Below are 22,572 nucleotides of genomic sequence, written 5' to 3'. Positions count from 1 at the left end.
ACAATCTCAAAGAACTCTAACAGATTCGTCAAACATGATTTCTCTCTCATAAATCGGTGTTAGTTCTGCCCAATCCTCTTATTTTATGTGCCCTGTTTCCATGTCCTTAATAATAGATTCTAGCAATTTCCCTACTATTGATATCAGTCTAACTGGTCTGTCGTTCCCCATTTTCTCTGTCCCTCATTTCTTAAACACATGGGTTGCTTTTGCTGCCTTCCAATCCATGGGAATCGTTCTTGATTCTAACGAATTTTGGAAGATGAAAACCAATGCAGCCACTATCTCTACAGTCATCTCTTTCAAAACCCTAGGATGTAGGCCATCAGGTCCAAGGAATTTATTTGCTTTCACTCGCATTTATGTCTCCAGTTCTATTTTTTTTACGAATACTAATTTATTTCAGATCCTCATTCTTGCTAGATCCTTGATTCTGCACTATTTCTGGGAGATTTTCTGCATCTTCTTCTCTGAAGGGAGATGCAAAGTATTTGTTTAACTTCCCTGCCATTTACATATTCTCCATTGTAATTTATCCTGCCTCAGCCTGTAAGGGAACGACATTTACTTCTGTTAATCTTTCCCTTTTTATTTAATGATAGAAGTTTTTGCAGCCTGAGTTTAGTCTCTCACTAGTTTACTCTCATATTCTATTCGCCCGTTCGTTGTCAATTTCTTCGTCCTCCTTTACTGAATGTTAAAATCCTCCCCATCGTCAGGTTTATTGTTCTTTTTTGCATTTTTATACACCTCTTCCTTTGACCTAGTACTATGTTTAACTTCATTTGTTAGCCACAGTTGGACCACTTTTCCTACGGGGTTTTTATGCCTTAAAGGAATGGACATTTGTTGTAAATTATGTATTCATTCTTTAAGTTCTATCCTTTGCTTTTCTACCATCATATCTTTTAATGTATTTACTCAATCTACCTTAGCTAACTGCCTCCTCATACCTACGTAGTTTGCTTTTTATAGCTTTTCATTCCAGATTTTTCTTGAATTAACTGAATTCAAAATGACAAAGTGCCATGATATTACGTTCCATTGTCTTCAATAGAACTGAGTATCAAGCGATGTATATAACAAACGGCCTGTGCCATTGATTCTAAGTCGAGAGTTATTTGATTTTTTTTTTGTGCCATATGCTATTACGCTAGTAGGTGACAATGTTGTACCACATATAGCTCATACTCACTGGACTGTGGAAGACATTTCTAATCAGTAGTAAGCAATTTTGCGGTTATGAAGCTCACAACTTTACCAGAATAATAACAACTTAAACAATGCTACCTGAACCCAAACTGGCCATAATTATTTACATAATCACTTTGATGTTTCCTGAATTGCCTTTAACTGACATCTCCGGCTGATTAGCTTGGCCTACAGAATCCAACAACCCAATCTTAACCATGTGTTACGCTGCATCTTCAGAATACATTTATAATAGACAGATATTAGTGCTAACTTCTGAAGTATTTATCATAATGTTACGACGGATGTTCTAAGCATTCTGCCGAAGGCTTAAAACATCCGTCGTAACATTATGATAAATATTGTGCCACAGGGATCGGTGCTGGGATCACAACTGTTTACAATACACATAGATGACCTGGAAGAGGGGACAGAGTGTAGTGTAACAAAATTTGCAGATGACACAAAGATTAGTGGGAAAGCGGGTTGTGTAGAGGACACAGAGAGGCTGCAAAGAGATTTAGATAGGTTAAGCGAATGGGCTAAGGTTTGGCAGATGGAATACAATGTCGGAAAATGTGAGGTCATCCACCTTGGGAAAAAAAAACAGTAAAAGGGAATATTATTTGAATGGGGAGAAGTTACAACATGCTGCGGTGCAGAGGAACCTGGGGGTCCTTGTGCATGAATCCCAAAAAGTTAGTTTGCAGGTGCAACAGGTAATCAGGAAGGCGAATGGAATGTTGGCCTTAATTGCGAGAGGGATGGAGTACAAAAGCAGGGAAGTCCTGCTGCAACTGTACAGGGTATTGGTGAGGCCGCACCTGGAGTTCTGCATGCAGTTTTGGTCACCTTGCTTAAGGAAGCATATACTAGTTTTGGAGGAGGTACAGAGACGATTCACCAAGCTGATTCCGGAGATGAGGGGGTTACCACCTTATGATGATAGATTGAGTAGACTGGGCCTTTACTCGTTGGAGTTCAGAAGGATGAGGGGTGATCTTATAGAAACATTTAAAATAATGAAAGGGATAGACAAGATAGAGGCAGAGAGGTTGTTTCCACTGGTCGGGGAGACTATAACTAGGGGGCACAGCCTCAAAATACGGGGGAGACAATTTAAAACCGAGTTGAGAAGGACTGTCTTCTCCCAGAGGGTTGTGAATCTGTGGAATTCTCTGCCCTGGGAAGCAGTTGAGGCTAGCTCATTGAATGTATTCAAATCACAGATCGATAAGTTTTTAACCAATAAGCGAATTAAGGGTTATGGGGAGCGGGCGGGTAAGTGGAGCTGAGTCCACGGCCAGATCAGCCATGATCTTGTTGAGTGGCGGAGCAGGGTCAAGGGGCTAGATGGCCTACTCCTGTTCCTAATTCTTATGACTCACGCCCAATGTAACCCCATGGTTTCTACATTTCCTCCTTTCCTTTATGCCTCTATGCTAACCATTCCATACTACCCTTTAACATGATAATCCGTTAACCTATTGTACACTCTCCAAACCATCAGCGGGGCCAATATTTTCAATTCCATAGTAGGGATTAACTCATCGCAAGACATTTTACGCCAAAAATGTGTGCTTAAAACAGGAAATATACAAAAACTTATATAATGTTCTCATAAACTATTGTCATTTGACTTGTTAAATTTCAATTATTCGATCCTCTTCAGTGGTGAGGATACGGAATAGCCCAAAATCGGGATGATTTAGGGCTATGCATGCAAAGATTAGCAAGCATGTACTTATGACGTTATCTGAAACCGCAACCCTCAGTGCTCTCCCATTGCAACAATTAAACCTTTGCATCTTGCTGTCTACGCCCTTCAACTCGACAATGGCAATGTTAATTCATCCAATGCTTCTAAAACAATAAAAACTTGCAGTTATACAACCCCTTTCACGATCTCAGGACGTCCCAAAGCACTGTACAGCAAATTAAGTACTTTGGAAGTTTAGTCAATGTTGTAATGTAGGAAACGCGGCAGTCAATTTGCGCACATCAAGCTCCCACAAAGAGCAATGCGATAATGAACAGATACACTGTTTTTGTGATGTTGTTTGAGAGACCAATTTTGGCCAAGGCACAGGGGAGAGCTCCTCTGTTCTTCTTCGAATTAATGCCATGGGATCGTTTACATGCGATGGGGCTCTGTTTAATGCTTCATCCAAAAGATGGCACCTCCGATAGTGAAGCATTCCCTCAGTACTGCACAAAGTGTCAGGCTAGATTTTTGTGTTCAAGTCTGTAGTGAAATCGCACTGTGAAATATTAGTTAAAGGCATTTAAAGTGTCTGTAAGAAATGCGTTTTGGATTGCTATTTTTAAATGATTAACGCTCCCATTCAAATAGGAAGTTCTGGAATTTCGTACAAAGGTTCATTTAATGAGATCACACATCCGGACAACACAAAGCAATTTTGTGTATCTCTCACAAGACGACACAAACAACTGTTACATTTGATTCATTTACCTTACTGTTTCCATACATCGACATTCTGAACTTCACTTTCTCATGTAAGCTCAAATAGATCTCTCAAAATCATTGATAACATACCTTTCAAAAAGCGCCGTTAAATCTTCCATGTTTTTCTCACACTGCTTAACTCTCTATACAATTTATCTATCTCTCTCTCCATGAATCCATCTATCTGCATCTATATTGCTGAGATATTGAACCCTTCACTAAACTCAGGCTTTTCTCTCTATTACAACCTTTAGGCTTCTAAACACCAAGCCTACTGTAACTTAGTCGCTCGCCATCGTTTTACTGCTCCATTTAGTATGCAGTATTCTACCATTCTCGTGTTCAATTCTATGACGTTGACTCTTTATTGCTCATTTATTTCAAATAGATAGAATAGTGGAAGTATCAGTCAGAACAAGACCTATGATGTCACGTGGACGGTGATTTGCATGAATAATGAAAACCAAGTGACATTGCGAATTTTGAAACTTCTTAAGGCGCTTTCGTAAAAGCCCTAAACAAAATTCGTCTCAGAAAACCTTTTGCTTCTGACCATCACCAAAGCCTTCACCATGACTCAATGGGTTCGGCTTGTCGCCGCACTAATGCTCTTTCTTAAGTTAGTACAGGACTTAACCTTTAAAATCGCTGATTTTTACATTGCCCTGATTTTTTGGTTGTGGTTGTTTTGAACGGATCTGAATATTCAGAAATCCACAGATTTGCGACTCATCAATCACTTGTTATATCACCAGGTTCGAACAGGGATCTTGTCCTGACTCAACAACAGCTTGTATCTATATAGCGCCTTTAATGTAGTGAAACATCTCAAGGCGCTTCACCAGAGTATTATGAGCTTTAAAAAATTGACACTAAGCCGCAGAAGGAGAAATTAGGGCAGGTTGGTCAAAGAGGTAGGTTTATGGAGCGTCTTGAAAGAGGAAAGTGTGGTAGAGAGGCGGAGAGGTTTAGGCAGGGAATTTCGGTGCTTACGTCCAAGGTAACAGAAGGCACGGCCACCAATGATTGAGCGATTATAATCAGGGATGCTCAAGAAGGCAGAATTAGAGGAATGCAGACATGTCGGGGGTTGTGGGGCTGGAGGAGATTACAGAGCTAGGGAGGGGCGAGGCCACGGAGGGATTTGAATACAAGGATGAGAATTTTGAAATCGAGGCATTGCATAACCAGGAGCCAATGTAGGTCAGATACACAGGTGTGATAGGTAAGTTGAACTTGGTCTGACTTAGCACACGGGCAGCCGAGTTTTGGAACATCTCTAATTTACATAGGGTAGAATGTAGTAGTGCTTTGGAATAGTCAAGTCTAGAGATACAAAGGCATGTATGAAGGATTCAGCAGCGGATGAGCTGAGGCAAGGGCGGAGATGGGCGATTTTATGGAAATAGGCGAACTTAGTTATGCAGCAAATATGTGGTCGAAAGCTCATTTCAGGATCAAATATGACACCAAGATTATGATAGTCTGGTTCAGCCTCAGACACAAGTTGGAGAGAGAGATGGAATCAGTGGCTAGGGAACTGAGTTTGTGGAGAACAATGGCTTTGGTCTTCCCAATATTCAATTGGAGAAAATGTCTGCTGACAAATTAATATTGAAGAGGGGTCGAGAGAAGTGGAAGTGAGTTAGAGCTGGGTGTCATCAGTGTACATGTGGAAACTGACGCGGTGTTTTCGAATGATATGGCCAAAGGGCAACATGTGGATGAGAAATAGGAGGGGGCCAAGGATAGATCATTGGGGACACCAGAGGTAAGGATGCTTAGGCAGGAAGAGAAGCCATTGCAGGTGATTCTCTGGCTACGATTCTCTGTTTTCTCAGCCCACGTCCATCTCAACCTCCCTGGGAGAACCGTCATGATCAACCTGTCCGCAGGCAAAATCCGCAACTGCGGCACGAGCTGGTACTGGCAGAAACCTGGCAGTGCCCGTGCGTTGGTTTGGTTGAAAGCTCCAGAAGCTCGGGTATTCCAGATCGATTTACAGGGTCTGGGAACTCATCGAGTAACAAGATTTTTAGCCATCACCAACGTGCTATCAGAGGATGCCGCCGATTATTATTGTGCTGTGTGGAGTGTTGATAGATTCACTTTCTGGAGAGGAACCAAGCTGAATCTGAGCACTAAGTACATTAATCGCAGTGTGCAGCTTCGGATTTGTCAACTACCAATTTTCGATTTTTCTTTAGTTTTTAGGTCATAGTTCCCGGGTACAAAAATATAACTGTCTTGTAAGATGATTACAGCAAATAATTTAAATCGGTTTCCAAAAGCGCCCATTAAACTGTCCCCTAATATTTGCAACCTGATGGACGAAAAAAAACATTTGCTTGGCAGATTGAGTAAGTTTAAGTCAAAACCATTGACCTGAAAATATATTTATAATTAGCTTGTACATCACCGGCTAGTGGCATTTATACAAAAGCAAAACACTGCGGATGCTGGAATCTGAAATAAAAACAGAAAATGCTGGAAATCTCAGCGGGTCAGGCGGCATCTGTCGAGAGAAACAAAGTTAACGTTTCAGGTCGATGACCTTTCGTCAATGATATTTAAGTGATAGCCAGGCACAACGGGCGCACAACTTTGGGGTGAAGCGGGGGGCGGGGGGAGGGGGGAGGGGGGAGTGGTTGGGGTGGTCCTAATGCATTTGAGGCAATACAAAAGCCATTTAAAAAGATGTCACCACTACTGTGAGGTTTTAGCTATGAAAGGAGATTGGAGAAGCTGTATTCACCTGAAGCTTACAAGGGTCTGTGAGAACATGCAGTGTCCTACCTGTAAGTGTGCAGCAAGCAGAATCCATGGTAGCGTTTTAAAAGGGACGTAGATAAACATTCGAAAATGGACAAAATATGTCTGGAAAACGGCTTACGTCGAACGCTCTTTTAAAGAAATGGGGAGGGCACGATCGGCCTCCTAGTCTTTCAAATGGCCAGGCTGCCAGTAATTGTAGGCAAAAGATAAAGGCGCAAAGTCAAATGTTTCACATGATACCGTTTTAATTCCCACTAAAGCACTTTGGCGATTAATAACCATTCTCGGACTGAGACTGCAGGATGATAATGTGGACACTTACTATAATTCTCAGTCCTACATATGTATAACTAACTTGGTTGAAGGAATAGAGAGCTGTATATGTAAGTTTGCTGACGAGATTTAGGAAGGTGGCACGTCAAATAAAGGCTCTGAATTCGCCGTCAGTGATGTAACCATGCCACTGGCATCCGTAGGAAACGCACATTTATCTGATATGAACCCCGCTTCGAGAAGCTGCCTTGCTTCATTGCAGAGTTGTGCCCAGCGTAGTGGCCCACTGATCCCAGTTGCGCTAGCATACCCGGGACCACGTGGGGGCGGTGCTTAATTCACTTCACGACTCTTACCCAATCAGGAAAGAGAGATTACTATCGTTTATGGTTGTGGATGTTCCCAGTTTATTAGTGCAGCGTTCAGTTATAAAGACTCACTATAAAGCTGATTATAGGCCCAGAAATTGCGGTCGGTGGCTTCCTGCCGGCGTACGCCTATGACCGAAATCCTTTTTTACGATTGTACCTAGTGGTCCTGGAGGAATGTCGACTTGCTGTCCGAGGCCTCCATTTGCAGTCCAGCGTATGGGCCCAGGAACCCAGGAACGTAAGCGCAACCTGGGATCACGTGGGCCTGGACCACCAATGAACATGGAGTATTTTCATTGACAATAATGGCGAGTTCTGAATTTCCGAGCTCCCAATATTATGTGAGAATACCTTCAAAAACACAGAACCACAACAAAATAAATTAAAAAAAGCTCCTCACATACTTAAAATTAATGGAAATTGAATTTAATTATATGTTTTAGACAAATATTTACATTTTTGACTTTTTTAATATGTTTTAATAGGTGTAAAAACAAACTTACCTTAATGTACAGTATTTTTAATGTAAAAATTATTGATAATATTTTGTTTTTCTATTGTTTAAAACTCTTAAGCTGGTACCAGGTATAGGAGTTTGAAGGACATGCACTGCGCAGGAGTTGGGCAATTAGCCCAAATCTCTTCTCCCAGGGATGCATGCGATCTGTCAAAATAAATCGGCACTTCAGAGCCCTCTTCGGGCACGTGTGAACATTGCACGCACCCGGAGAGGCCGCAATTTACGACCCATTATATGTATTTAAATAGTTCATTTACAAAAGCGAAACGAAATGAAAGCAATGAAAGGATTGTTCAAATAAAGCTATGTAAACAGGAACAGATTTATACTATGTGGGATTCATAATTTTATATCCCGATGAATATTTCATATAACGTAGAGCATTAGTATAATGGAAAACGTTTTCATTTAAAAAAATCGATAAAAGACTAAATGAATAATAAGCGCACTTGCGGAGGTAATGTCATTCAGTGTCAGCATTGCATCTTAATGCTTATTCTAGTGGGTTTTGACAAGAGGGGCGCTGTAATCTGAAAAGGCGTTGTTAATTTAATTTGAAGGTAATTAATACCTATACAATTTTCTCACCACCCTCCTCCTACGCTGTGAAAACAGGCTCATGCACCTGGGCAATTAGCCCAACTGTTTGCCAGGATGTTGATTTCAATGGGTAGGAGAAACGTGCAGCAAAGCCGATGCGGAGTCGGAAGTCGACAGATTGCAAGTTTGGAATTGAACGGTCAATTTCAAAGGCAATATGATGGCATACTATGAAAGTATTGTCTCATACTGACCGTAAATTCAGGGCCACGCCAATATACCCGAGAGCAGAAAGTTGCAAACGGATATTGATAGATTAAGTGAATGGGCAAAACGGTGGCAGGTGCAGTTCAATGCAGGAAACTGTGACGTCATCCACGTTGGAACGAAGAAAGCTAATTTTCTAAATGGCATGGAGCTAGGAACTATGGATGCACAGATAAATTCACGTCTCCAAGTACAGGAATCACTTAAATCTACAAAAAATAATGAACATGGCTAATGAAATGTTGGTCTTTATCGTAAGAGGACTGGAATACAAATCGATAGAAGTTATATTACAGCTGTACAACGCTCTGGTTTGACCTATTCTGAAGTACAGTGTTCAGAGCTGGCCACTGACCCTCACGAATTAAATATCGGTCTTGCAGACAGTGCAGTGAAGATTAACCAGGATGATACTGGGGCTATAATGGTTAAATTATGAGGACAGGTGTAATAACTACGCTTGTAAATTGGAGGATATTTCTGTGAGCCATGACTGGATTTCTGACAGTACAGAGGTATTGGGAGTTTGAGAGAAGTGGTGGTGAGTTACAGCTGTGCATGGTCAGCATATATGTGGAACTTGATGTTGTGTCTTCTGATGATGTCGAGGAGGGGCATCATGCAGATGAGAATTAGGAGGGTTATAGGATGGACTACGCAGTTTACGCATACTGTTATTACTTAAATCCATTCCTGTTTCAATCTGTTAATATATCATTTCAATATGCAATGTAATTTCCACCTCGCAGGTTCACATGCATACTCGTATCGCTGCCTTTTTTTCACTCATTCGGTGCCCATTCTTCACTCATGGCTTTCACTTCCTGATCTCTTACAGAGAAAGCCTATTATTTTTTCATATTGCCAACCTAATTCCAGACAATACATCATTTCACACTTTCGTTCTAATCTCTATGTTCCTTTGGGCTTTGAGACAAATTTGTTTCCATTAACCCCTTCTAAAGCTGTTGTGATATGAATTGATATGATGCTGGCTATTCTGCTCAAAATAACTACTCCTACAGGTAACATTAGTTATGTCTTCGGCTTTAAAATATAATTTATGTTCATGCCAAGTGGATTGCTTCATTGCCGATCCATTCAGTTTAACATGGAGAAACAAATTAGCTTTTGCAGGATTTAAATATTTGTACCAATGTTAATGTTAACTATGGTAAGGTCTACAAAGGGTTAACACTTTAGAAAACGACTGTGACAAATGGACGGAGCCACATCGGGCATAGTTCTGCAGACTGCAGCTTCGCAGAGAAACTTAAAACAAAACAGTACACTGAAACAAAAAAAGATCCTCGTTTAGCCTGTGTCAACGGTCGGAAAGGGACATTATCTTCTCCTTTATTTATCCTTATTCTCTCATCTGAACATTTCGTCTCTGATATTGACTACTTATCCAAGTTTTCTCCTGATTTAAAACCTCATTTAAATGTACAAGCTGCTCCTTCTCAGGCTAGATTATTGGAAAATATTCTAAGGGTCATGATATATCTTCATTTAGAAAGACACGGATTAATCAAGGACAGTCACCATGGACATCTTAAGGGAATGTCGTGTCTGACTAAATTGATTGAATTTTTCGAGGGGTTAATGAGAATAGTCGATGAGGATAGTGCATTTGATGTAGTCTTTATGGATTTTAGCAAGGCTTTTGATAACGTCCCACATGGCAGACAGCTCACGAAATTAAAAGCCAATGGAATCCAATGCAAAGTGGAAAATTGGATCAAAAATTGGCTCAGAGGCAGGAAGCGAATGGTAATGGTCAATGGGGTGTTACGTATAGAAAATGACAGCAGAGAAGGAGGCCATTCTACCCATCGTTTCCATGCCAGCCAACAAAGAGCTATCGAGCCTAATTCTACTTTCCAGCTCTTGGTCCGTAGCCCTGTAGGTTACGGCACTTCAAGCGCATATCAAAGTACTTTTTAAATGTGGTGAGGGTTTCTGCATCTACAACCCTTTCAGGAAGTGAGATCCAGACCCCACCACCATTTAGGTGAAAATGTTTCCCTTCAAATCCAGTCTAAACCTCCTACCAATTATTTGAAGCTATGCCCCCGGTTATTGACATCTCTGCTAAGGAAAACAGGTCCTTCCTATCCAGGCTATCTAGGCCTCTTGTAATTGTATACATCTCTATAAGATGTCCCCTCAGCCTCCCTTGTTCCAAAGAAAACAAACCCAGCCTATCCAATCTTTCCTCATAGCTAGAATTCTCTAGTCCAGGCAACACCTCGTAAACTTCCTCTGTACCCTCTCTAGTGTGATGACGTCTTTCCTGTAATGTGGTGACCAGAACTGCACGCAGTACTCTAGCTGTGGCCTAACTATTGTTTTGTACAGTTCAAACATAACCTCCCTACTCTTATATTCTGTGCCTCGGCTAATAAATGCAAGTATCCCATATGTCTTGTTAACCAGCTTATCTATTTGTCCTGCTACCTTCAGGGATCTCTTACCATGCACTCCAATGTCCCTCTGTTCCTTTACACTTCTCAGTGTCCTACTATTTATTGTGCATTCCCTTCCCACATTGCTCCGGATTGAATTACTTTTGCCAACCAAATCAGTCCATTGATATCTCCCTGCAGTCTATAGCTTTCTTCTTCATTATTAACCAGAAGGCCAATTTTTGTACCACCTGCAAACTTCTTAATCATAACCCCAATATTCAGGTCCAAATTATTGATATATACCACAAAAATCATGTGTACTGTCCGTGTTCTTATGCGTCTGGTAAATGCAATTAAAATCGATTCAAAATAAACTCTAACATGTGGATGTTTATGAGCAAGGGATCCGTGCTTTAACTACGTGCAGAATGAATTCAGAGATGGCAATTTAATACTTGAAGGTTAGAAATTGCAGGGCTATGTGGAAATTTCAAGGGCGTGGCCCCAATTGGACAAGGTGTTTTAAAGAGCCTGCACAAATCGGATGGGGCGAATGGCCCCCTTCTGTGCGAAATCATTCTATGATTCTCTGCATTCCCTTTTCAATTCAGGTTGTATTCCCATTCTACTGGGAATCTAATTAAGATTCATCTTTTCCATCGGGCATGATACAACGTTATTTGGTACTTATATAGTTTCTCACTGAGATCATTCAGAAAAAGGGAGAATATTAAATGCAATCACGGACTCAATGCAGTTCAATCAGTATATAAACCGAAATTAGGATTTTGTAGGTTGTTAGATTTCGACCCCATCACACATCCGTTCTGTACTATCGTTATTTCTGCCGAGAATTTGGCGGTTTTATGTTAACTTACAAGCGTTTACAAAGTGTGGAACCTAGAGATTTGGACGGTTTAAAAATGGTTATACATTCGGAAAAATTTAAAGCAAGAAAAGAATAACATGATCTGAAAAGCGGAATAATCATTTTATTACTCTGCGATGAGACAGTAAAGGTATGATGACTGCAGACTCAGCATACTCTTGAGTTACACCCAGTTGAATCAAGCTAAACTAACTGTATATTTATCGTTATACCTTGCAATTAAACTAAAAAAAAACTTAACCTTTAAATTCGAACTTTGTTCAAAGAAAGTTTACTAATGGTATATTAGAAGAATACATAAGATTATTGAATCAGATACAGCTGGATCTCGTGATGCTTGTTTGAAGCAGATTTGCCTGAGTGTCGTGTTTAACCACACAGGATTAAAGCTCGTGTGAGTTCCACTCTGAGGCTGGCAGAGTCAGATAACTGCACACACTGAACGTTTTGTCCGTCTCCTGCTGGATCTGACTCGTCTCAACACCATTTCCTCTCACACTGCCATCTACAGTCCATTCAACCATTCAATCTCCACAACGCCCCGGGTTAAAGCCGTTCACCAAACACACCAGGATCGCCGTGTTCTTTGCTGCGATCTGATCCGATGAAGGCGGATGGAAGGACACCTAGGGGGCCCGCGGATCTGAGAAACAAATTAGAAACAGTCCGTGAAAAGCCACTCAGAATTGGATGTAAAAAGTCGAAATTCTACGTTTTACCATTTCAAAGATTTAAATTTCGTACAACTGTACGATCTTAAGAATGTTACAATGGGAGATTAATAATGTTCTTCAACTAATCGCATAGGATCAGTTGATCTAGAAAACTGCATAATGAATTGCAGAGAAATCGAGTGCTCCGTGCATTCAGAAAATAATAAAACTGGAAGACGATTTGCTTTTATTTCGAATAAATCTGAAGATCACAGTTTTACTTTCTTTAAAGTTTCTTTTAATGTGTAGCCCAAACCTATTAAGAATATTACAATGCAAGATTAATAACGCTCAACAGTGCCATCCTTGTATTTTTGCATGGAATTACATAGAATTTACAGCACAGGAACAGGGCATTCCGCCCCACTGGTCTATGCCGGTATTTCTGATCCATACGGGCCTCCTCCCACCCTGCTTCACCCAACCCTATCTTCACATCCTTCTATCCCTTTCTCCCTCATGTATTTACCTAGCTTCCACTTAAAGGAATTTAAATATTTCTCCTCAAATGCTCTATCTGCTAGCAAGTTCCATATTCTAACCACTCTGCGGGCAAAGACGTTTCTCCTGAATTCATTCTTGCATTTATTCGTGGCAATATACTATTAATGATTCTGGTTTTGGACTACCCCTCAATTGGAAACATCTTTCCTACGTCTACTATCAAACCATTTCATAAATTAAAAGACCTGTATTAGGTCACCTCCCAGCATCTTTAACGATTCAGAGCCCCAGTCTGTTCAGTCTTTTCAGTCGGTTTTAATGTGAATGCTGGGACTATTATTGCACGCTGGCAGAGTCACGCTTGAGTAGCTATTTGATGTCATCGCTACCCAGTTTTTCCATTTTTAGCTGCCTAGTCAGAGGTGGAACCATCTGCTGCAGGAAGTTCAGCTGCTTCTACTGCTTACCTTAATTTAAAAAGGGATAACATGTAGCTTTATATAGCACTACATCCGTTTTGAAATGTATTAGTCTGCAGCGCAGTGATAGTAAACCTAAACAGGGCAAGAAGCTGCAGCCACAAATCCATTCCTTCTAAGGCAATAATTGATGGGGCTTGGGATATGGGCTGTGATCTTCTGCTTTTCTTCGAATAATGCAAATCGATTGAAAACGAATGTGGAGTTCCTCTTTATGGCATCATCGAAAGGAAGGAATTTCCTTCAAATCCGCACTCCGTCCATATACTATTACCTCGGGTGGGCGAATCCAGAACAGGAAGGCAAGGTCTTTAAGCTAGAGCCATGGCATAAAGGAGTGAAATCAGGAAACACTCTTTCATACAAAGGGTGGTGGAAATCTGAAACTTCCTGCCCCAAAACAATTGTGGCTGTTGGGTAAATTGAGATTTTTAAGACTGAGATCAATACATTTGTGTAGGATAAGGATATCAAGGGATGGGGAGCAAAGCCGGATACATGGAGTGAAGCTACATATCAGCCATTATCCAATGGAATGTGGAACAGGCACAAGGGGCTCCATAGTCTTGTCCTGTTCCTGTGTTCCGATGTGAAGCATGGCGAAGGGGCTTAAATCTAAAATGTTCTGCTGCAGATGTGAGAAAGTTACAACTGAGACAAGCCAACCGCCAGATGTGCAAATAATTTGAAAGTATAATCTTCTACTCTGTCAAAATTGTATTTGAAATTTAACTTGCATCAGATGCAAATTGAATGGGGGCAATTTATAATACAAAGCAGCCCCTCTTCTACAGCATATAGCTAAGTATTCCAATACAACTATCGTTTGAGTCTCTTGTATTACGTGTAGGATTATATGTTTTTACTGACAGACTTAAATAAGAACTCGAACGCTGATCCATACAAAATTAATCGGATTCAGGAGATCATAGTTACCAAGGACGCATCATTTGACTTAAATAAGATAATCTCTCTTCAAACAATATTTCCCAGTACCCTTGAAAACATATAACTATACCAGATAGGATATGAACTTTCCCATCCATAATATCTTCCCAAAGACAACAAACCTCAAATCCCATTTTATCTCTGAAAACATTAATATTCCTGAATGCAAAAAAGAACTTCTTAAAATCTGTAATTTATATTAACATTTCTAACCCAATCACTATGATTTATAACTACTCGTTACATACTAGTGAAAAGTGCAACATCCCCATTGACACCAGGGAGTCCCTCGCCAAAGACAGCCCTAAGTGGAGGAAGAGCTTCCGGGAAGGCGCTGAGCACCTCGAGTCTTGTCGTCGAATGCATGCAGAAAACAAGGCACCGCAAGGAGCATGCGGCAAACCAGACTCCCCACCCATCCTTTCCTCCAACGACTGCCTGTCCCACCTGTGACAGAGACTGTATTCCCATATTGGACTTTTCAGTCACCTGTGAACTCACTTTTGGAGTGGAAGCAAGTCTTCCTCGATTTCGAGGGACTGTCTATGATGATGACTAGTGAAATTATGAATTAATGTTTTACAGTGTCGGGGAATTAGAAAATATTTCTCGCTATATATTTTTTAAGCTCTACGCGAGACATTAATCACAACGCGAGGACGATGTAAGTCAGCCACAAGTATTCAGTTAATTTTAAGTGCCGTTTCATGAAGATTGGTCATTGCTTTCCGAATATGTTTCAAATCGCAATGACAGTATAACTAAACTGGCGTGGGTTCAATTCTACCCACCCAGGAATAATTATTCGAAAGAGTTTGGAATTCTTCCATAAAATTGTGATTGTGCGACAGTTTCATGAGCACTTGGCAAACAGAGTATGAACACATCTCTCTCTAAACAGGAAGAGAGATTCCGAGAATTATAAATGTATGTTGGAAAGCTTATCACCACAACCGGATTAAGCCAACAATTGAAAACTCACACTTCAAGAATCCCAGGCGTACAAAGCGAAAAATGTACTTACTGCCCAGATTCAGTTTAGTTCATTTCCCAAAAATGTATCCACCAGCACTGCTATGCCAGGCACCACAGTAAACAATCGGCGGCATCCCCGGATTGTAAATTGTTGGTGGTTAAATGCATGACGTTGCTGGACCTGTCCCTGGATCCAGTGAATCGATCAGGGATCCCCGCACCTCTGCTCGAACTAGCGTCCTTCCAAACAAAGGCAGGGACACTGCCAGGTTTCTGCCAGCACCAGTTCGTGTAGTAGCTGCCCATGCTGCCGCCGGATAGGGTGCAAGTGATTTTGATGGTTTTTCCCAATGAAGCTGAGATAAACGGTGTCTGAGTCAGCTCAGTACCCGCTTTGGTACCTGGTGAATTAAAAAGTTATTAATAAGTGACCCTGAAAAAAACTGCGGAAAATAATTGCAATTTAGATCGGTGAAGTTTAAGTAAGGCACCCGATCAGCGTAATACAAAGAGCAGGAATATTGAAGATGTTTGCAGCGCTGTACTTACGTTGCAAGCAGAGCATCACGGCAGCGAGAACACGAAACCAGTGACTCATTTTGCAGATTTTTAAAAATCAAGGTCAGAACAAAATATTTCCCTGCACGAGCCTACTCATCCGGCACCTTCTAAACCTCCTTAAGTGCATTTACACAGGGGGATATCATGTCGCATTTAATATTTATGCAAATTGCTCTCACATCGCGACCGTTTATTGGATCCTTGGAATCTGTCTGATTAATGTTTGCATGAAGTGAATTTTAGCCAATATTTTTTTATAATATTCGACCCGATCGTGACGTGCAGAAACCGTTGACATGAAATTACGGTGTCCAACTTTGCGTGGGGATGCTGAATGAGTTCATGTGACATATCCATTGGTTGCTATTTAACAGAGACATTACACTATTTAAAACCTGTTAAAATGACTTCATGACTGTTAAAATAATTTCATGCAAACCTGAAAAGTAGATATAGCAAAACTACACAGTGTAATTTGATCCAATGCGTCCTGGAAGAATTGTTCAATCGAAAGAGATATCAAGCTACCCACTGCACTAAGACAACTGGAGGCTGCGAACAGAGATGTGGCATATCGCACATCTCCGTATTCTTCTATGAACATAAGCATTAGTGATTTCGAATCCATTTTTAACATTATTCGACCACGAAGAACTCATTTTTAAAATTCAAACAAGTTCAGTAAAGAATACTTGTTAATATTCAGCAAAACTATTTCTCCTAAAGTAGATTTGAACACTGCAGCTTTTTATTTTATGTTTTAAAGGCGAGTGTTTTTTAGAGAAAGAATTGCATCAATATTATCGCTCACTATAGAGACCTTTGAATCACACAAAAGGGAGATTGTACTACCCGCGCTCCCGGCAGGCGATGGTCTGGGAGCGCGAATTGGTAAATACTGTAGAGACGCATTGAGTATTAACTTGCGTCAGTGGACAGCAGAACGTGACCTGGGTGAGCCAACAGACTTCGCTTACATTGTGTACAAAGAATGATGTTCAAATAAGTCATTGCTATTTAAGGCAGTTAACCAGAGATGGGAATTTCATTGCACCCTTTACGATGTTGCTCTTTCGATAATGTAGGAGACAGAATGGGGAAATCTCCAAATGGCAGCGACTCTTTCATTGTCCAAACATTAAATTATTTCATCAGTCAACTGCACAACCGTTCACGATAACATTTCTGATTCATGTAGCTTGCGCTGAATATTCCCATCCTCACCCTTCCACTTTCCGGGCAAGAGGTTCCACTGTTCGATACCCAGGACAGCTGAGTTAACTGGACATCCTGTCATCTACACACTGACATGCCCGCGCAATCCTCACACACTCACGACCCAACACACACCACCCCTCACACACACACCACCAAACATACACACACACACACTCCAACACACCACTCCACACACTCCCCTCACACACACACCACCACACATACACTCACACACACACTCCACACACCCCACCCCACACACTCTCCTCACACACACACCACACACACCACCCCTCACACACACACACCACCCCATATACACTCACATATTCCTCACACACTCCACCCCTAAACACTACTGCCCATACCCACCATTCCACCCCCCCCCCCACTCACACACGCAGACATATGCCACACCCACACAGGCACACCACCTCACATAGTGCACCTACCCTGACCCCCACCCCCACACATGCACACACATTCATTGCCTTGGCGCTTTATTCTGTTACTTTATTTTGTAAAACTCATTAAAATATTATTACCTCTGAATACATTTCAAGAGTAGCACGAAAGTGTAGATATTCTGAAATATTCAGAGAGCCGTGAGCTGTAATGTTATACAATGTAATTATGATAACTTCCATCTTCTACTGAGGCATGCAATATAGTGTACTATCCCCTACGATATTCTCATAGGAACGAGTCCAGTGTAGAGGCCAAGACAATTATTGCTGAGTATGTTACAAGAATGTTGTAAATGAAGTATATTATTCCCTAAATAGGCCACAAGGGAAACTTGCCACACCCTGAAGCCAAACTGGTGCAGGACAGTGACGGTTAAATCAAACGTACATTGCGCCATAGTTTATTATACCCCTGGATCCTTCATAGCATCAACAAGAGATATATGAAAAATCTCCCATATTGCAGCTCACAACAGCAACATGCAAGATACAAACCACTCGGTTGTCTGGCCCAAATCATTTGCCAAATACAGGTATGGAAACGAGGTAGTTGGATGAAAAGTGTCGTGAACTTTTCCTAACTGCGTTAATTCTGCAATCTGCTGAACAGTATTGGTGTCCAGCATATGGTGATGCAGGCCACTAACTCCAGTATCAAAACCTTCAGGAACGGAAATAGGTACAGAATCTAGCACGTCCATACCTAATACTCTTGTCGAAAACACCATCCCATTATTTTTCACAACTTTTTATGATGACCCACGAAGAGTATAGATGCATTTAAGGGGAATCATTGAATCATAGAAATTTACAGCATGGAAGGAGACCATGTCGATGCATCATATACGTGCCTGCCGACAAAGAGCTTTCCAGTCTAAACCTACTTTCCAGCTCTTGGTTAAAGAAATGCAAAATTCACAAGTACCCCGCCCCCCCCCCCCCACACACACACACACACGCACCCGCACCCCGTGTTTGGGCTCATTCGAAAGGATATTTAATTTGGGACTATCTACCGAAAAGTTTAGAACACTAAAGTGCTTATGGAAGAAGCCACGAATTTTAATAGAATTTTGGATTTTACAAGACAAATTGAAGGCTGTGGGCAGACCTAAAGAACCCACAGGAGACACCCTGATTAATGGGTCTGTCTAGGTGTTGGAACTAAAGTTATTTTTTCTGGAGAATTGAGTAGTCAAGAATCTTTCTCCACAAGGAACATTAACATTACAAAATAGCTACTCATCAACATGGGTCTGGACAACCACTTCAGCATTACATCACAAAGAGGCCCAATCCAGCCTGCATGCAAAAGACTAAGCACAAAAGGACATTGCAATTACCAAACTAATATTACCATCGGGAAACAGTTTTCGAACATCAACCCACCCAAGACATATCAACTTTTAACGAGCCCAACAAAAATATTACAAAGAAGAACCCAGCCCACCAAAATTATACAAAGGATTTTAAAGAGATTTGGCGCTCAGATTAGAACCACTGAAATCGTATAACTGGCCACTGTTTTCAACAGAGGTTAGAGGTGGTTGCTAGATAGCTACAAGACTGCTACTACCTCATCAAGGCAAGGAGAGAAACCAACGCGACAGTTGTAAACTAACTTCTCCAGCCTCGAAGTCCTGAAGTCCTGAAGGAAGGAAGAACATCCCCATCGCAGTAGCGACCGACTACAGTCAACGTGGTATCCAGGGAAAACCAACCGCAATCTACCATTAACTATCAAAAGGATTGGTAAGCATAAGTCCCTGTCTGCCCTGGAGTCTAACCTAGCTAGAATTAGGTATTGGGAGGTGGGAGGTATAATTTGCTGTAACCCCCTTTGAATATGTAGTATATGTTTCTTTATTAGAGTGGTTATAAGTTTGACCTTGTAACTTTCCTTGTACTCTCCTTTAGTAGAGTGATTGTAAGTTTGGCCTTGTATTTTCTTACTTGACTATTAAGTCTATATTACCTTGACTGTAATAAAAACAACTTTCTTTGCATCAAACCAGTGACCTTTGCACTTTTGTCACACACCCCAAATAAATCCAGAGTACAGAACCCAAGGGAGTGGGAGCGATTCGAACCGCTCAACTTGGTCAGAAAGGAACCTGACCCCCTCATAGAGGCCACCCCAACCACACCCCTTACAAAGTGGCGAGCGCGGCAGGACTGTGGTACAAGGGGTGTCATGTGGAGAGTGCTGGTTTGGGCAAAGAACCGAAATGGAGGAGTGGATTTCCTCCTATGTGTATAAGAAGGTCAATGTAACTAAAGAATGGGTGCTTAGTCTATTGCACGCTGAGCGTCCAGCTGACGCTGCAGCCCAGTGGACAGCAAGCAAAGATCACAAAGAAGCAGTAGAGAAGGCAATTTGGTTGGTCTGTCTACAGCGACAGGTCCAACTCCTAGATAGAATGAATGAAACATTACAGGCAGAGTTATGGGAATGCGCAGAGAACTATCAGGAAAGGGTTATGTCAGAAGAAAGATTATCAGGAGAACTCTGTAAGCTAAAACAGGAAAGGACCCAAATAATGGAAAGGTTTAAAAGCAGTCAGGACTATTTTCAATGTCAGGTTACCGAGGCCAAAAGTAATGAAAAATCACTGAGGGAGGAAAGCTTCACCTACAACTAAAAGAGCTCCAGGAAAGATTAAAAGATGCGCAAGCAGCGTATAAAGTAACTAACATTTGAATCTAGGGTTTGAATCGGGAGATCAGGATTCCTGCCAGCAACAAATTAAAAGTTTAAACCTTGCTCTGTCCAAGGCAAAAGGCATGGTATGCCTAATAAGCCCGGGTACGCCCCAGGTAATCCTGGAAGAGAAGGAAGAAACTACCTGGTCACTACCTGTGGCACCAGTAACTACACTGGTTCAGCAGTAGGAGGGGCAAATCAGTTGCGGGGTGGACAGGGATAGTGAACTACCACCACCTGTAGCACCGAGTTTCAACTCGGCTTGTCTGCAGGGAGGAGAGCCAGAACAGGGAGAGCCAGAACTGGGGCCAATGGGCCCGGTCTGGCAACAGAAGATTGGCCTGCACACCATTAACGGGGGTCCACGGCCCCTGTAAAGTCAGTTTCTGGTCCCCCACACTCACCACCAGCTTAGGGCTATGATAAGCCCCCTGGGAAAGCTAACTCCAAAGGGACACCCCTCGGTTCACTTTGTGGAAGTGGAACAGGCAGGGGATATTAATGGGTGCGATGATGCAGAAATGGCAAAGATGCTTCTCCTATCTCTAGACAGCAAACTGTATCAGTCCCTCTCTACTGAAAGCAAAAAAGGACAGAAAACAGTTGCGTCCGTCCAGAAAGACATTTTAGAAGCTATGGGCTGCAATGACGGGAGTCCCTTCTCTAGAGTAGGGAAAACGCTGCAGCTCACAGGAGAAACCCCACAGGCTTTAGCAGACCGACTGTGGCCGGTGTACAAAAGCGCCTATAGTGGGGACATAGACAGGGATCACTTAAACCCGGACGAATTAGCAAACTGGCTCCGAAACCTAGTAGCTAACAGTTTACCCAGAATAAGAACCAAGGCTGAGGCCTGGTTCGACCCAAGAGATCCCCAGAGAGTGCTTAGGCAACTGACCTTAGCTTACATAAACGGCAGAGGGGCAGAAAAGCACCCACAAAAGGGAAGGCTTCACGAAATCCGACCTAACCAAGATAAGAGGAATGGCGCCATGAGGGGGGTAACCCCTCCGATACAAAACTTACCTGCTTTGGGTGCGGAACGATTGGGCACTGGAGAAGGGATTGTAAAAATCCTTGGAAGAATAGCACACGAAAGAAGTGGAAAAGGTGAAAGGGACACCGGTGCCTCAAGCACCCTTGTCTATGCAGCTAATGCCGCCGCCTCACCTCTGTCTAACGGGGTCCCCTACAGTTTGGTGGGTTTCACAGGCACTGAACAAACTGGCTCATTCTCCGTTCCGCTCTCCATTCATTTAGGTACACTCCACACGAAGTGGACTTGTGTCCTGATGAAGTGCGAGCAGGAAGGGAGAGGAATCCTGGGGACTGACTTCATCCTAGGCCACGGGATCTTAGTGGATTTAAGAAACCACTGTCTTTGGGGGTCAGTCTGTACTGGACAGGAGAGTGAGGTGATGTTTATCTCGGGAAAACAGGGAAAAGGAACCGTGTGCACCATGAAACCAAAGGAGAGTTACGACCTTAACACCCCTGTAGAATATCAAGAATATGTGAGGAAAAACCTTGCAGCTTTTGCCATTCATAAACACGACTGTGGGAGAATAAATGGGGTCGAGGTTAGTACAGATGGGGACCCCATGAAACAATACAACTTCCCCAGGGAGGCGGAGGCAGACATGGAAACAGCCTTGGGTTCTTTAGTTAAACAGGGGGTATTGAGACCAATAGCGACCCATGTGAACTCTCCATTGTGGCCGGTTAAGAAACCGGACAACTCCTGGAGAGCCACGGTGGACTATCGAGTATTCAACCGTAACATCCCCACCTATGCACCCACTTTTGCTGCTGTCGCCGACTTCATTGAAGTATCACAACCTCCGCGACCACCTTCACGGTGCTGGATATTTCCAACGGGTTCTGGTCCATACCTTTAAGAAGGGAAGATCAGTACAAGTTTGCTTTTACATTTAAAGGAGAGCAATATACTTGGAATTGTCTCCCTCAGAGCTTCCACAACAGCCCCAGTATTTTCTATCAGCGTATGGCCAACTGTTTAAAGAGTTTCAGCAGACCGCAGCAATTAGTCCAGTATGTAGATGACCTGCTCCTGTTCACCGAAGTGGGGGAGGAGTATGGCCCACTGCTGGCTGAGCTGCTGGAGCTACTGAAAGAAGAGGGATTTAAAGTAAACCCTGAAAAGGCACAGTTCGGCCTGAAGGAAGTAAAATTCCTGGGACTGGCTGTGCACGCAGTGGAAAGAGCAATAGACAAAGCTAGAAGGGAAGCAGTGCAGAAGTTACCCGCCCCCAACATAGTATCAGGAGCAAGATCTTTTCTAGTGCTAACCAGGTACTACAGAGATTTCATTGAGGATTATGCAGCCACAGTAGCCCCT

At 42.2% G+C, this 22,572-nt stretch overlaps 2 pseudogenes; one reads left to right on the top strand and one right to left on the bottom strand.

Annotated features, from left to right (window-relative positions):
* Positions 1-5,045: 5,045 nt before the first annotated feature.
* LOC139269228 (immunoglobulin lambda-1 light chain-like) overlaps positions 5,046-22,572 on the top strand; it is a 100,767-nt pseudogene continuing 83,240 nt past the window's right edge.
* Positions 12,016-15,861, bottom strand: LOC139268246 (immunoglobulin lambda-1 light chain-like; annotated as a pseudogene).

Source organism: Pristiophorus japonicus, chromosome 8 (assembly GCF_044704955.1).
Source record: "Pristiophorus japonicus isolate sPriJap1 chromosome 8, sPriJap1.hap1, whole genome shotgun sequence".
NCBI classification, from domain to species: Eukaryota; Metazoa; Chordata; class Chondrichthyes; family Pristiophoridae; genus Pristiophorus; species Pristiophorus japonicus.
Note: the sequence above shows the minus strand (reverse complement) of the source record. Positions and strands in the feature narration are given on the sequence as shown.